Here is a 13,782-nt window from a genome sequence, read left to right on the forward strand (position 1 = left end):
GAGTCTCAAAGGTCTCATGGAAAACTCCGACAAGCGGTCTATTTTGAGCTGGCCTGGCTCGCTTTTCCTGCCGGCCGCTCTCCCCACTCCTCATGCACAGGCACGAGATGAGCTGGACCTTGTGTCTCTGGTGGACAGGACAAGGGAGCAAGCTGTCCCCTTCGATGGGAGGTGAGTGAAGGCAGCAGCAGTGGGCTGTGACATGTGTGAGAACATTTCCACCAAGGAAAAGCATCCAGAGCCAGCGACGGCTGTCCAGTGCTGGCTTTGCAGCTTTCACCTGCACTGCAGGCTGCTTTGAGTCGCAGGTTCCTGCCAGAGTGACCCCGGCCCAACGGGAAGGACTTTGAGTGGCACAGTGTCCTGGTCTCTGCAGAATTATTTCAGTTCAGATGCTGTCGCCTGGGGAAGGGGAGGAGGACCCAAGCCCCAGGCAGGAAAAGTGGCAGTCAGGAAATTTAAACTCTGGGTGTACCTCTCTGGAGAGGAACGAACAGGCCTGAGCTCGCTCTGCCCATGCTCACCTCGGTGGCAGAGATACTCTCTCATCCAGAGGCTGCCCGGAGCAAGAGCAGAGCTGTTCTCATCCACATGGACCTGCTCAGGTCCCAGCACAGCGCCCTGACCAAGGAGGGCTTCGCCGCAGCGAGCCACCCCCTCGGCTTCCCACCCCGGCCCCTGCCTCACCGTTTGCACGCTCCGTGCTCCCTGCCCTTTGGCTGGCCTCACTCCTGCTCTGCAGCGAAGGCTTGGCACATGTTGCATCCCTGACTCCTTACAGCTCCAGCCCTGCTCCAGTACAGCTCCAACTGGCTAACCACGCAACTCTCCTGCCCCTCCTCTCCACAAGCCCTGACCCAAAAATGTGGGTCTGTCTCCCCAACACCAGGCTCCACAATTCACTCTGACTCAGTCTCAGACCAAAGCATCCCATACCTTTGTCCCACTTGTCTTCTGTTCACTGTACACTTGCTTCAGTCCCCACTGGCACACAAACATCAGCTTCGCTTTGCATGTTTGGACACAAAATGTGGCTTGAAGATTCAGCTCACTAAAACCAAAACAAAACCAAAAAAATACCCCAAAAATAACCCTCAATCCAGGAGATCTTGTTGGGGAATGGAGCTGGGACGCAGCCAACACTCATTCCTCACCACACCCTTGCAAAGATGGGAACCAGAGCATTTGTGCTTTAGAGCAGACCAGCCTATTTTGGGACGAGACGAAGGGAAACCATGACAAAAGCTGATATGGAAAGGTGGGTACAAAGCAAGCTGATGACATTTACTTGGGGCCAGGGAGATAAGCCCAGTGCCAGCACATGCCAGCCAGCAGTGACTGAGCAGCTTCTGAAGCAGGTGGGGATGCCCACACCCTTCATCCAGCCCCCACTGCGTACGTCCTGGGCATTGTGTACATGACAGAGATCTTGCTCAAGGCTGCTCTGGGCTTGGGAGGCTCATGAGAGAGGCAAATACATCTGCTGCTGACTCCAGAGAAAGCAATTTAAGGGATGAGAAAGAGGAGGACTTTGTGACTGAACCGTTGCAGTGTCTGGGAACCGGGTTCCCGGGATATGGGAACTATGCAGCAGACGGCTGGGGACACAGACTGTGATTCTTCCTGGATACTTTGGGAGGAGAGAAAGAGCACAGGGAGCTAAGGCGGTTAAGTAGGGATATAAGAAGGAGAATAAGCAATGAGCCCAAGGCTTTACAAACTATAAACACTGTGATGGAGGAGCTTTGTATTCAAAATAAGCAAAGTCAAAATGAAGGAGGGATTCAGGGGAAGGGAAAGACAGCAGGGAAGACAAAGACTGGGCAGAGATCTGTGACCAATGCCAAGTTCTTGCTGGAGATGCACAGGAAGCAGAAGCCTGAGAAAGTGCGTTAAGATATGAGTGAGGGATGGCAGAGCTGGCATCAAAAAGGGTCATTCAAGCACTGGGATATACATTTAGGAAAAGCCACCTGGTTAGTCAACACGAGGGGATCTGCCAACCGAGCTGGCCCTGCCCAGTCAGAAATCCTACATACTGTGGAAGGGGATAGAGTCCCTGTAGTGCACACAAAAAGTATGCTGGGCAAAACAGTCTGGGTTCTTCCTGCCTCCGGCAAAGGCAAACCCATTCGTGGGATGGCTTTTGCTCAAGGACCTGGGTGCACTTGGTGGGTGATGCGGGAGGATGGAGAAATCCGATGTGTGCCTCAAGGGGATTTGATTTTGGGCAAAAACAGTCAATGAACTGAATGGCACAATGCGAACTGCTATATAACATTGTGTGTCACCTCTGTGTTGTATCAATGATATCAGAGTACGAGCCTCCCAACCCATGGAAGACAGACTGTGAAACAAGCCGTGCAGCAGGGATGGAACGATGACTGACTCGGTGTGCAGCGACCCAACGCCACACACACCACCTCTGCCACCCTGAAAGACTGATACAACAGATGGAGCCCAGAGTCATGGACTGGGTGAACTCAATGGACATTTTAATGGACATTTTACAGGGAAGGTCCATGAACTAAGGGAATGATGTCTGTGTGTTATGTTAAAGGATGGGAAGGGGAGGGGTGGTGGTTGGTACGGTTGTATTGCATCATATGGGACCTGAGCATGGTGTAAATGGTATGGAATAAGGGGTGGAGAATGTGCTGGTTTTGGCTGAGAAGGGGTTAATTCTCCTCACTGTGGGGGGGCGGCTACCTTTCCAGCTTCCCACATGGTGGAGGCGGCTGGCCCCGACTGGCCAATGGCAGGTTCATTCCATGCCATGTGACACCATGACCAGTATATTAAGGGGGGGCAGTTTGTGGGTGCACTTGGTGGGTGAGCGTTACCCTTCTGATTCTCTCCCCCATCCCACCGGTGGGGGAGTGAGCAAGTGACTGTGTGGGGCTGAGTTGCTGGCTAAACCATAACAAGGGAAAAACATTTTAAGATTTGCCCAGGATCTCCCAGTCTCTGGGAGGCAGAGGCAGGAATCCAGGTCACTGGTCAGGACCACAATGCTGAGCACACTTTGTGCTCTTCTGCACCAGCATCGGGGCATACCTGATTTCATCCTGACCCCTAAGGTTTTAATCACTTAGAGCTTTTCTCCTTTTTGAGCAGATATTTGGGCTCCTGGTGTTTGTTGGTCCAGCAACTGGAATTTTACAACCAGCCCTGGAGCCAGCCCCAGCACTGTAGAAGAGGCTCTTGGTTCTTCTCTTTCCTGGAAGCAATGCCCGTTGACAAGACGTTCTGTCTTCCTCTCAGCTTCTACCTGAACAGTCCAAAGTTTCGTTAGGAAATGGCCCTAATTATGTTTGATGGACAGGGACTATTCCTCATCTCTGTGCAGCAGACAGACCAGAAATGATACTTCACAGAAGAATTCAACTGCAAATGCTGCAACTGCACAGCATGTACCCAGCCTGACTCCACAGACCCAGAACCTCCACTGTTCCCAAGGCTTTGAATACCAAGCAGAAGGCCACAGCACGGGGAGGGAAAATAGTAAATTAGTGTCCTGACATCCAAAATGAGGCCAGGGCCTTGCTGTGGTAGGAACTGCAGGGCCACAGAGTAGGACTCTGTTGGAGGCAACGTAGGCTCTGGAGCATGAGTAAATTAAATAAAAGCCAAAAGAACACAGAGGCTGCAGTACAGAGGAGGGAAAAACAGATCTTTGAATAAAACCAAGGACACCCAGTTCCTGTTCCACTATGAATACTTAAAAAGCCTCTATGGGTTCTTCACACCTGATGGAGCATCTCACACCTGTGCTCCCTGCTCGGTACAACGGCCTGCAAGGCTGCCTGGTGACCAATGCTGGGCACTGTCAGGGCTAATAGTCCCTGTCTGGCAGCAGGCTGCTTTTTCTTCTGAACCAGTTCCACTTCACCATGTAGCCTCCAAACACTTAATGCTGTACTGGGGCCATCAGCAGTGGCCTCGGGGCAGAAATAGGAGGTTTAAATGGGAACTGTTGCAGAATGAGAACTTCATGAGCTAGGCTGGGTTTTGATCCCATTGATAGTCTGGACTAGACCTTTCTTTAAGGTGCTTTCTTGGCTGAAAAATCTTTGAGATTACAAAGGCACATAAGAGGTGTAGACCACAGGAAATCACAAAACTGAGTCAAAAATTTTAAGTCCACAAGTGTTAAGTATTTTCCCCCCTAAAGAAAGAAGAGGGTTTCCTCATTAGTGTCCTTTTCTACATTCTCCATCTCACCTTCTCTGAGGGCGGGAGAGAATATCCCACCCAGGAAGATACACAAACATCCAAGCCCTTGCTCAAGCATTTTACTCTTTGCACCTGGGCATGAAGTCTGCAAAATATAGTGGAAGAAAGCAACAGAAAAAGCCCATACAACAACACAATAAACCCCAGGCCTCTCAATTCCCATTCAGTATTCAAGCTGAAACTAAACAACTTCTCTAAGCTCTTTGTACATATATCCACCTCAACGACTTGGAGATCACCTGGCAGAAGAAATTAGGGCTTTTTATATTACAGCAGTGTCGTGGTTTAGCGGCAGCTCAGCCCCACACAGTTGCTCGCTCACTGCCCCACCGGTAGATGGGGGAGGGAATCAGAAGGGTAACACTTGTGGGTTGAGATAAGAACAGTTTAATAATTAAAATTAAAAGAAACAACAACAGAAATGCAATGTAAAGGAGAACAACGAGAGGCGCAAAGCCCCGGGTGAGGGGGGAAGGGAACAAACCACATGTGACGCAGCCACTCACCGCCCATCGACCCGACACCGTGCTGCACCCAAGCTGCAAACTGCCCCCCCTTAATATACTGGCCATGGTGTCACATGGTATGGAATGAACATGCCATTGGCCAGTCGGGGTCAGCCGCCCCCACCATGGCCCTGCCCCTCCCAGACCCCCCACCATGTGGGAAGCTGGAAAGGTAGCCGCCCCCCCACGGTGAGGAGAATTAACCCCTTCTCAGCCAAAACCAGCACATTCCCCACCCCTTATTCCATACCATTTACACCATGCTCAGGTCCCATATGATGCAATACAACCGTACCAACCACCACCCCTCCCCTTCCCATCCTTTAACATAATACACAGACATCATTCCCTTAGTTCATGGACCTTCACTGTAAAACGTCCATTAAAATGTCCATTGAGTTCACCCAGTCCATGACTCTGGGCTCCATCTGCCGTATCAGGCTTTCAGGGTGGGAGAGGTGGTGTGTGGCGTTGGGTTGCTGCACACCGAGTCAGTCATCGTTCCATCCCTGCTGTGCTTTGCTTGTTTCACAGTCTGTCTTCCATGGGTTGGGAGGCTCGTACTCTGATATCATTGATACAACACAGAGGTGACACACAATGTTATATAGCAGTTCGCATTGTGCCATTCAGTTCATTGACTGTTTTCGTCCAAAATCAAATCCCCTTGAGGCACACATGGGATTTCTCCATTCTCCCGCATCACCCACCAAGTGCACCCAGGTCCTTGAGCAAAAGCCATCCCACGAATGGGTTTGCCTTTGCCGGAGGCAGGAAGAACCCAGACTGTTTTGCCCAGCATACTTTTTGTGTGCACTACAGGGACTCTATCCCCTTCCACAGTATGTAGGATTTCTGACTGGGCAGGGCCAGCTCGGTTGGCAGATCCCCTCGTGTTGACTAACCAGGTGGCTTTTGCTAAATGTGTATCCCAGTGCTTGAATGTCCCACCCCCCGTTGCTCTCAGTGTAGTTTTTAACAATCCATTGTACTGTTCAATTTTCCCAGAGGCTGGTGCGTGATAGGGGATGTGATACACCCACTCAATGCCGTGCTCTTTGGCCCAGGTGTCTATGAGGCTATTTCAGAAATGAGTCCCTTTGTCTGACTCAATTCTCTCTGGGGTGCCATGTCGCCACAGGACTTGTTTTTCAAGACCCAGGATAGCGTTCCGGGCAGTGGCGTGGGGGACAGGATATGTTTCCAGGCAGCCAGTCATTGTTTCTACCCTTGTAAGCACATGGCGCTTGCCTTGGCGGGTCTGTGGGAGTGTGATATAGTCAATTTGCCAGGCCTCCCCATATTTAGATTTCAGCCATCGTCCCCCATACCACAGAGGCTTTACCCGCTTCGCTTGCTTGATTGCAGCGCATGTGTCACATTCGTGGATAACCTGTGCAATAACATCCATGGTCAAGTCCACCCCTCAATCACGAGCCCACCTGTATGTTGCATCTCTCCCTTGATGGCCTGAGGTGTCATGGGCCCACTGAGCTAGAAATAGTTCACCCTTATGCTGCCAGTCCAGATCCACCTCAGCCACTTCAGTCTTGGCAGCCTGATCCACCTGCTGGTTGTTTCGATGTTCTTCAGTGGCCCGACTCTTGGGGACGTGAGCAGCCACATGCCGTACCTTTACAACCAGGTTCTCTACCCGGGCAGCAATATCTTGCCACAGTGTGACAGCCCAGATGGGTTTGCCTCTGCGCTGCCAGTTGCTTTGCTTCCACTGCTGCAGCCAGCCCCACAGGGCATTTGCCACCATCCAGGAGTCAGTATAGAGACAGAGCACTGGCCACTCTTCCCGTTCAGCAATGTCTAAGGCCAGCTGGATGGCCTTTACCTCTGCAAACTGGCTCGATTCACCTTCTCCTTCAGCAGTTTCTGCTACTTGTCGTGTAGGACTCCATACAGCAGCCTTCCATCTCCGGTGCTTTCTCACAAGGCAACAGGACCCATCAGTGAACAGGGCATACTGCTTTTCAACTTCTGGCACTTAGTTATAGAGTGGGGCTTCTTCAGCACATGTCACCTCCTCCTCTGGTGATATTCCAAAATCTTGGCCTTCTGGCCAGTCCATAATCACTTCCAAGATTCCTGGGCGACTGGGGTTTCCTACTCGAGTCCGCTGGGTAATCAGTGCAACCCATTTACTCCACGTAGCATCAGTTGCATGGTGTGTAGAGGGGACCTTTCCTTTGAACATCCAGCCCAGCACTGGCAGTCGGGGTGCCAGGAGCAACTGTGCCTCAGTACCAACCACTTCTGAAGCAGCTCGAACCCCTTCATATGCTGCCAATATCTCTTTTTCAGTTGGAGTATAGCGGGCTTCGGACCCTCTGTATCCCCGACTCCAAAACCCTAGGGGTCAACCCCAGGTCTCCCCATGTGCTTTCTGCCAGAGGCTCCAGGTAGGGCCATTCTCCCCAGCTGCAGTGTAGAGCACATGTTTTACATCTTGTCCTGCCCGGACTGGCCCAAGAGCTACTGCATGAACTATTTCTCGTTTAATCTGTTCAAAGGCTTGTCGTTGCTCAGGGCCCCATTTGAAATCATTCTTCTTCCGGGTCACTTGATAGAGAGGGCTTACGATCAGACTGTAATTGGGAATATGCATTCTCCAAAAACCCACAACGCCCAAGAAAGCTTGTGTTTCCTTTTTGCTAGTTGGTGGAGACATGGCTGCTATTTTGTTGATCACATCCATTGGGATCTGTCGACGTCCATCTTGCCATTTGATTCCTAAGAACTGGATCTCTCGCGCGGGTCCCTTCACCTTACTTTGTTTTATGGCAAAACCAGCTTTCAGGAGGATTTGGACTATTTTCTCTCCTTTCTCAAAAACTTCTCCCGCTGTGTTGCCCCACACGATGATGTCATCAATGTATTGAAGGTGTTCGGGAGCTTCTCCCTGTTCCAGTACAGTCTGAATCAGTCCATGGCAAATGGTAGGGCTGTGTTTCCACCCCTGGGGCAGTCGATTCCAGGTGTACTGGACGCCCCTCCATGTGAAAGCAAACTGTGGCCTGCACTCTGCTGCCAGAGGGACTGAGAAGAATGCATTAGCAATATCAGTTGTGGCATACCGCTTGGCTGCCTTGGACTCCAGTTCATATTGAAGTTCTAGCATGTCTGGCACAGCAGCACTCAACGGTGGAGTGACTTCGTTCAGGCCACGATAGTCTACTGTTAGTCTCCACTCTCCATTAGACTTCCGCACCGGCCATATGGGACTGTTAAAGGGTGAGTGGGTCTTACCGATGACTCCTTGGCTCTTCAGTCGGTGAATGAGTTCATGGATGGGGATCAGAGAGTCCCTGTTGGTGCGATATTGCCGCCGGTGCACTGTTGTGGTGGCGATTGCCACCTGTTGTTCTTTGACCCTCAGCAACCCCACAACAGAAGGGTCCTTCGAGAGACTGGGCAAGGTAGACAGCTGTTTAGTTTCCTCCGTCTCCAAGGCAGCTACACCAAAAGCCCACCTGTACCCTTTTGGGTCCTTGAAATACCCTCTCCTGAGGCAGTCTATGCCAAGGATGCACGGAGCCTCTGGGCCAGTCACAATGGGGTGCTTCTGCCACTCATTCCTGGTTAGGCTCACTTTGGCCTCCAATACAGTTAGCTCTTGGGATCCCCCTGTCACTCCAGCAATGCTGATGGGTTCTGCCCCTATATAGTTTGATGGCATTAAGGTGCACTGTGCGCCAGTGTCCACTAAAGCTTTATACTCCTGTGGGTCGGACGTGCCAGGCCATCGGATCCACACAGTCCTGTAAGCCCGATTATCCCTTTCCTCCACCCGGCTGGAGGCAGGGCCCCTCTAGTCCTGATCATGGCAGTCACAACTCCCTTCCTGTAAATGTGAATCAGAAGTCCCTCTATTACACTTAGAAATAAAATCTGCGCTTCTACTCCTCTGTCTGGGGACCTGCTCACTGGAAACTGGAGCAGCAGCTTTCCTGGAAGAGCCTCCCTGAGTGACTGTTCTTCCTTGCAGTTCATGTACTCGTGCCTGTAGGGTGAAGGTAGGCTTGCCATCCCACCTCCTCATGTCCTCTCCGTGGTCACGCAGGTAGAACCATAGGGTGGCCCGTGGTGTGTATCCCCTCCTTTGGGCCAAAGGACGCTTATTCCTAACAGCTGAGACACTACTCTGTCGAGGTGGGGAGCAGGACACATCTTCTTTGAGTTGCTGGACCTCTTGGGATAGTTTCTCCACAGCAGAGACGAGCGAGGAAGAGATATTTGTGTCGTTAATCCCGGAGTCTAACAATCACCTCCGCCACCGTTGGTGTCTCGTCACCTTTCCAGGACATCACTGCCAATGAGTTTGCATGCGAAGATGGTGCGCTCCGTACAAACTTCCGCCACATGGGTCGCGTGCACTCGGCTTCATCTGGATCTTTGGATGACCGTTGATCGTCCAGGTCACCATAAATCACCTCAAGCACAGCTAATTCCCTTAGATACTGGATGCCTTTCTCCATGGTTGTCCATTTTCCTGGGCGGTATGTGACATCATTTTTAAAGGGACACCTTTCCTTCACTCCAGACAGGAGTCGCCTCCAGAGGCTGAGGGCTTGTGGTTTTTTTTTCCAATTGCTTTGTCAACACCCCCTTCCCCAGAAAGGGATCCCAGTTCTTTGGCTTCTTTCCCCTCTAATTCCAGGCTACTGGCCCCATTATCCCAGCATCGGAGCAGCCAGGTGACAATGTGCTCACCTGAAGGACAGCTGAAATGTTTCTGCATATCTCGCAACTCACTCAGAGACCACCGGATCCCTGTCCTTATTTCATTTACGACTTCTTCCTCCTCTCCCCGTGACAGCCCTGCTTTTTCATCATCCTGTTCTAAACAAGTTGACGTCCGCTTCCAATATTTCATCTTGTGTATGGGGGCAACTGATACTGGTACGGGTTTATTTTCTGAGCCAGCTCCAGTACTTGTCACGGGGGTTTGAGTGGCTGCAGTGCCTGTCCTCAGGGCTGGAGTGACTACAGTGCCAGTCACTTTGCATTTCAATCCAGAGACCTTCTTTTCCCCTTGGGGGCACTGAATACTGTTGAGCAGGGCTCGGTATGCATGGGCCAGGCCCCAGCATGTTGCAGTGATCTGTGTCTCTCTGGAGTTCCCAGCGTAACAACACACTTTCTCCAAATATTCTACTAGTTTTTTAGGATTCTGCACTTGTTCGGGGGTGAAACTCCAAAACACTGGGGGTGCCCACTGCCCTAGGGATTTGCCCATGCTATCCCACATGCCCTGCCACTCGTAACTATCAAGCCTCGGGGCAGATTTCTGGGTGATATTCTTAAGTTGCTTACTCAAAACCAAAACAACATGCCCAAAAGCTAACAATAAGTGCACCTTAACCACCCAAGGATGTTCAAGATACAAAAAGGTTGTTGTAATAGAGGCAGAGACATCATAGAACAAAGTTGCAAAGGTACCATTCTGTATTTCCTCCATATAAAATCTCTCAGAGGAGGAGGTATAATTGCTAATTGCCTCAACAAGGTGGTATCCAAAGTACAGTAACAGTTTCAGCAAAAAAACCAAAACCCAGATAAAGCTGAAAACGAGTGTTTGCATAACAAATCTCATAGGCCAAACATTACTAATCACAGCAGACTAAACAAACCAACACCCATCTTTAACACCAACTGCAAAAAGGACAACATGGTGCTGTGACCAGCAGCTGTTGTTATCTCCAACCCTTGAGCCCCACGTTGGGCACCAAAAAGACTGTCGTGGTTTAGCGGCAGCTCAGCCCCACACAGTCGCTTGCTCACTCCCCACCGGTAGATGGGGGAGAGAATCAGAAGGGTAACGCTCGTGGGTTGGGATAAGAACAGTTTAATAATTAAAATTAAAAGAAACAACAGTAGAAATGCAATGTAAAGGAGAACAACGAGAGGCGCAAAGCCCCGGGGGAGGGGGGAAGGGAGGGGAGAGGGGGGAAGGGGAGGAGAGGGGGGAAGGGGAGGAGAGGGGGGAAGGGGAGGAGAGGGGGGAAGGGGAGGAGAGGGGGGAAGGGGAGGAGAGGGGGGAAGGAACGAACCACCAAAAGAAACCACACACACCACAGCCACCCCCGAGCCGCAAACTGCCCCCCCCCCCCCCCCCCCCCCCCCCAAATATACTGGTCATGGTGTCACGTGGTATGGCACGAACCTGCCATTGGCCAGTCGGGGCCAGCCGCCCCCACCATGGCCCCGCCCCTCCCAGCCCCCCCCCCCCCCCCCGCCCCACGGCAGAGCGCAGGAAGCTGGAAAGGCAGCCGCCCCCCCGCGGTGAGGAGAATTAACCCCTTCTCAGCCAAAACCAGCACAAGCAGAGGAAGGTGCAGGAGAATACACCAGGATAGCTTAGTTTCAGTTCTATTGGCTGCAGGTAGATTAGCTCAGACCCCAGAACACAACATGCTCAATCAACACCTGCAAAGGTTTTCTGCAATCGCACAAACAGTTGCATCAGTGCAAAGGAGAGAACAGTATGGGGCAGCAGAGGCAGCTCACAGGAAGATATGTTCAAGGAAAGTGATGCTTACCCAGATTAGAGGAAGAGGGAGAGTGTGCGAAGCGTTCCTTACCCTGATTGCAGTCAGGAAAATCACCTTCTGCTTTAGCTCTCCCACACCTGGCCATGCAGGAGCAAGGACCTGCAGGCAGACAAGAAGGACTTAGCTCCTCCCAGCCAAATGTACTTCTGCCTCACTGTTTGCCTTGCGGCAAGTGCCGCAACTGCTGCTAAAACACCATCCCACTTAACCATCCATCAGCACTTATCAGGCCTTATCGCATTTTAATCCACTGTCATCCCATCCTTTACAGGGAAATGGGATGAAGCTGCAGCAAAGTCTGCAGAATGAGATAAAGGCGCCTTCTGCAACCCATCAACCCATCCCCGTGGCACAACCACACACCAGGGTGGCCCCGGCAGGCTGACACACACGACAAAGCTGCTCAGTGCAGCCGGAGGGTGATGCCCATTCCAGCCAGGACCTGTCAGGGCACCCTGCCCTGAGCCACAGCACCCTCAGCACCCACTCCTCCTGGGATCCCACAGGCTCATAACCCCCTCTCGTGGCAAACACACAGCCCGCTGCTCCCACACAGGAAAGACTTTTCCAGCGCTGGATCCCACTCTGGCTTTCCAGAGCCCTTTAGAGGTTCTGCCAATGAAACACATGAATATTGATGATTTGCAGAGATGCAGCAGAAAAAGCAGCTGCAGGGAGACAGACTCTCCAGAGCAAAGTTCAGCAAATGCTGCCTGGTACAGAACACATCCTGGGGCAGGAGAAAGGAGGGGGAAACACGGAGCTTTTGTGGGGAGAAATGGATTGAGCTTTCAATAGCACTTAGGGGACCATGATCCTACCTTTAACCAGGAAAGGGCACCCCATTCCTTAAAGTTCTGGAAAAAAGCTTTACCCATTCTTAAAACTGAATGACTCTGGAATAGCAGTTTTACAGCCAGACAGACTTGCATTGCTCGAGTGCTTGCATTAGCAATCCTGCCTTGTAGGTCAAAACCAGCAGGACCAGGCTCTGGCTGCCTATCCCTGACTCACTTTAGGTTGGCTTTTGGAGATTTATTTAAAGCAAGGTTATATTCTTAGTGTTGTCATAGAGCCTTTTGCACTTTTTAACATAGAACCTGCCCTGTACTGCTTTACTGAGCAGTGGCTGTACTGGGAGTGGGAGAAGCCATTATGGACTGATGTCATATAGCTTCTATCTCTCCTCACACATCAATAATCACAGCTCCTTCCCATACCCGTTATAGCTCCCGTGCTGCAGTAATGCCAGCCCTCACACATGCACGCACCCTTCCAACACACTCACTCACCCCAGGTATCCCCTACTCTTCCCTGCAGTGCCCCCCATCACCCTATATCTGCTCCCCACCTTGCTGGGCAGGAGCTGGAGTATGCTGCAGCTGGCTTTGGATCTGTATGTGCCAACTGGGCACTGAACTCCCACTCTGCCAGCTGGCCAACCGCCCGAGACCTCCCTTAGAGGGGGTACCAAACCACCCACCTCTGTGAAACTTGCAGGAATTCAGTGCTTTTGAGACATCTCTCTGCCAAACGCTGCTGAAATTAGCCAAGGGATTCAACTGTCCTTAGCAGGGGGAAGGCTGCAGGGATCTGCAGATACAGGCAGATGCAATCTCGTGTCAGTACTAAGCCAGCCTAGAAAACAAGTGTATTAGTCCCTGCTGAGAAGGGATACGGGGGTAGAGGGGGAGAAACAAATGGGCAGGAAGCGCTCCAGTTCAGGAAGGGGAGTGTCAATGCACCTTGCAAACATTGCAAGCTCCTCACTTCCCTACCAGTACAGTGAGTTCTGGTAGCGCAGCTCATGTTCAGGCTCCAAGACCCCAGCCAAAGCCCATTTGCTTTCTTTGGGACTTTTCACATACCAGGGATTGCCAAAGTCTACTTGGAAAAAGCTAATGGCTGCTCTCAGCGCTGCAATTCCTTCACCCTCCAACAGCACGAGCAAAGCTGCCAGCAGCTGTTCGACTGCAGCAAAAAGCCAGAAGGGATGGTTTGTCCTGTATAAGCACCCTAAAGCTCACATATGATAGTTATTAGGACCGCTAAACCAAAGCTGGTTCACTCTCTCCCTTGTGCTGTGAGAAGGAAGAGTGAAGTGACATCTTTCCATTCCAAAAGCAATAAAGTTTTCTGGAGACAATACGGCCTGTTCCTTTGCCTCTCTTCCCACTCATCTGCACAGGGCCATGCTCACAGTATAGGGACAGCTGCCGCTTTTTCATGAAAGTGTTGAGCTAGCCTTTAAGTGACAGTGACACTGGCCAAGCACATGCTCTGTGGTTGAGCTGAATGCAAGCAACCGGTGCAGGAACACTGCAGTCACTGCACTAGTGCGATCCCTGCAGGGCACCTCAGAGCAGCCTGGGGTGGCACAGCTAGGCAGGGTGCAGAAATGAAACCATCTGGCTACAAATCCCTTAAGACAAAGGAGATCCCCCTTCAGCTGGACAAGGTCCTTGACACACACAAGG

At 51.4% G+C, this 13,782-nt stretch overlaps 1 long non-coding RNA gene across 1 annotated transcript in view; it reads right to left on the bottom strand.

The window, feature by feature from the left end:
* Positions 1-13,782, bottom strand: part of LOC135316309 (uncharacterized) — a 47,667-nt gene that overhangs the window by 28,962 nt on the left and 4,923 nt on the right. The gene's annotated exons all lie outside the window — the stretch shown is intronic.

The sequence above is a fragment of the Phalacrocorax carbo genome, chromosome 19, assembly GCF_963921805.1.
Source record: "Phalacrocorax carbo chromosome 19, bPhaCar2.1, whole genome shotgun sequence".
Taxonomy (NCBI): domain Eukaryota; kingdom Metazoa; phylum Chordata; class Aves; order Suliformes; family Phalacrocoracidae; genus Phalacrocorax; species Phalacrocorax carbo.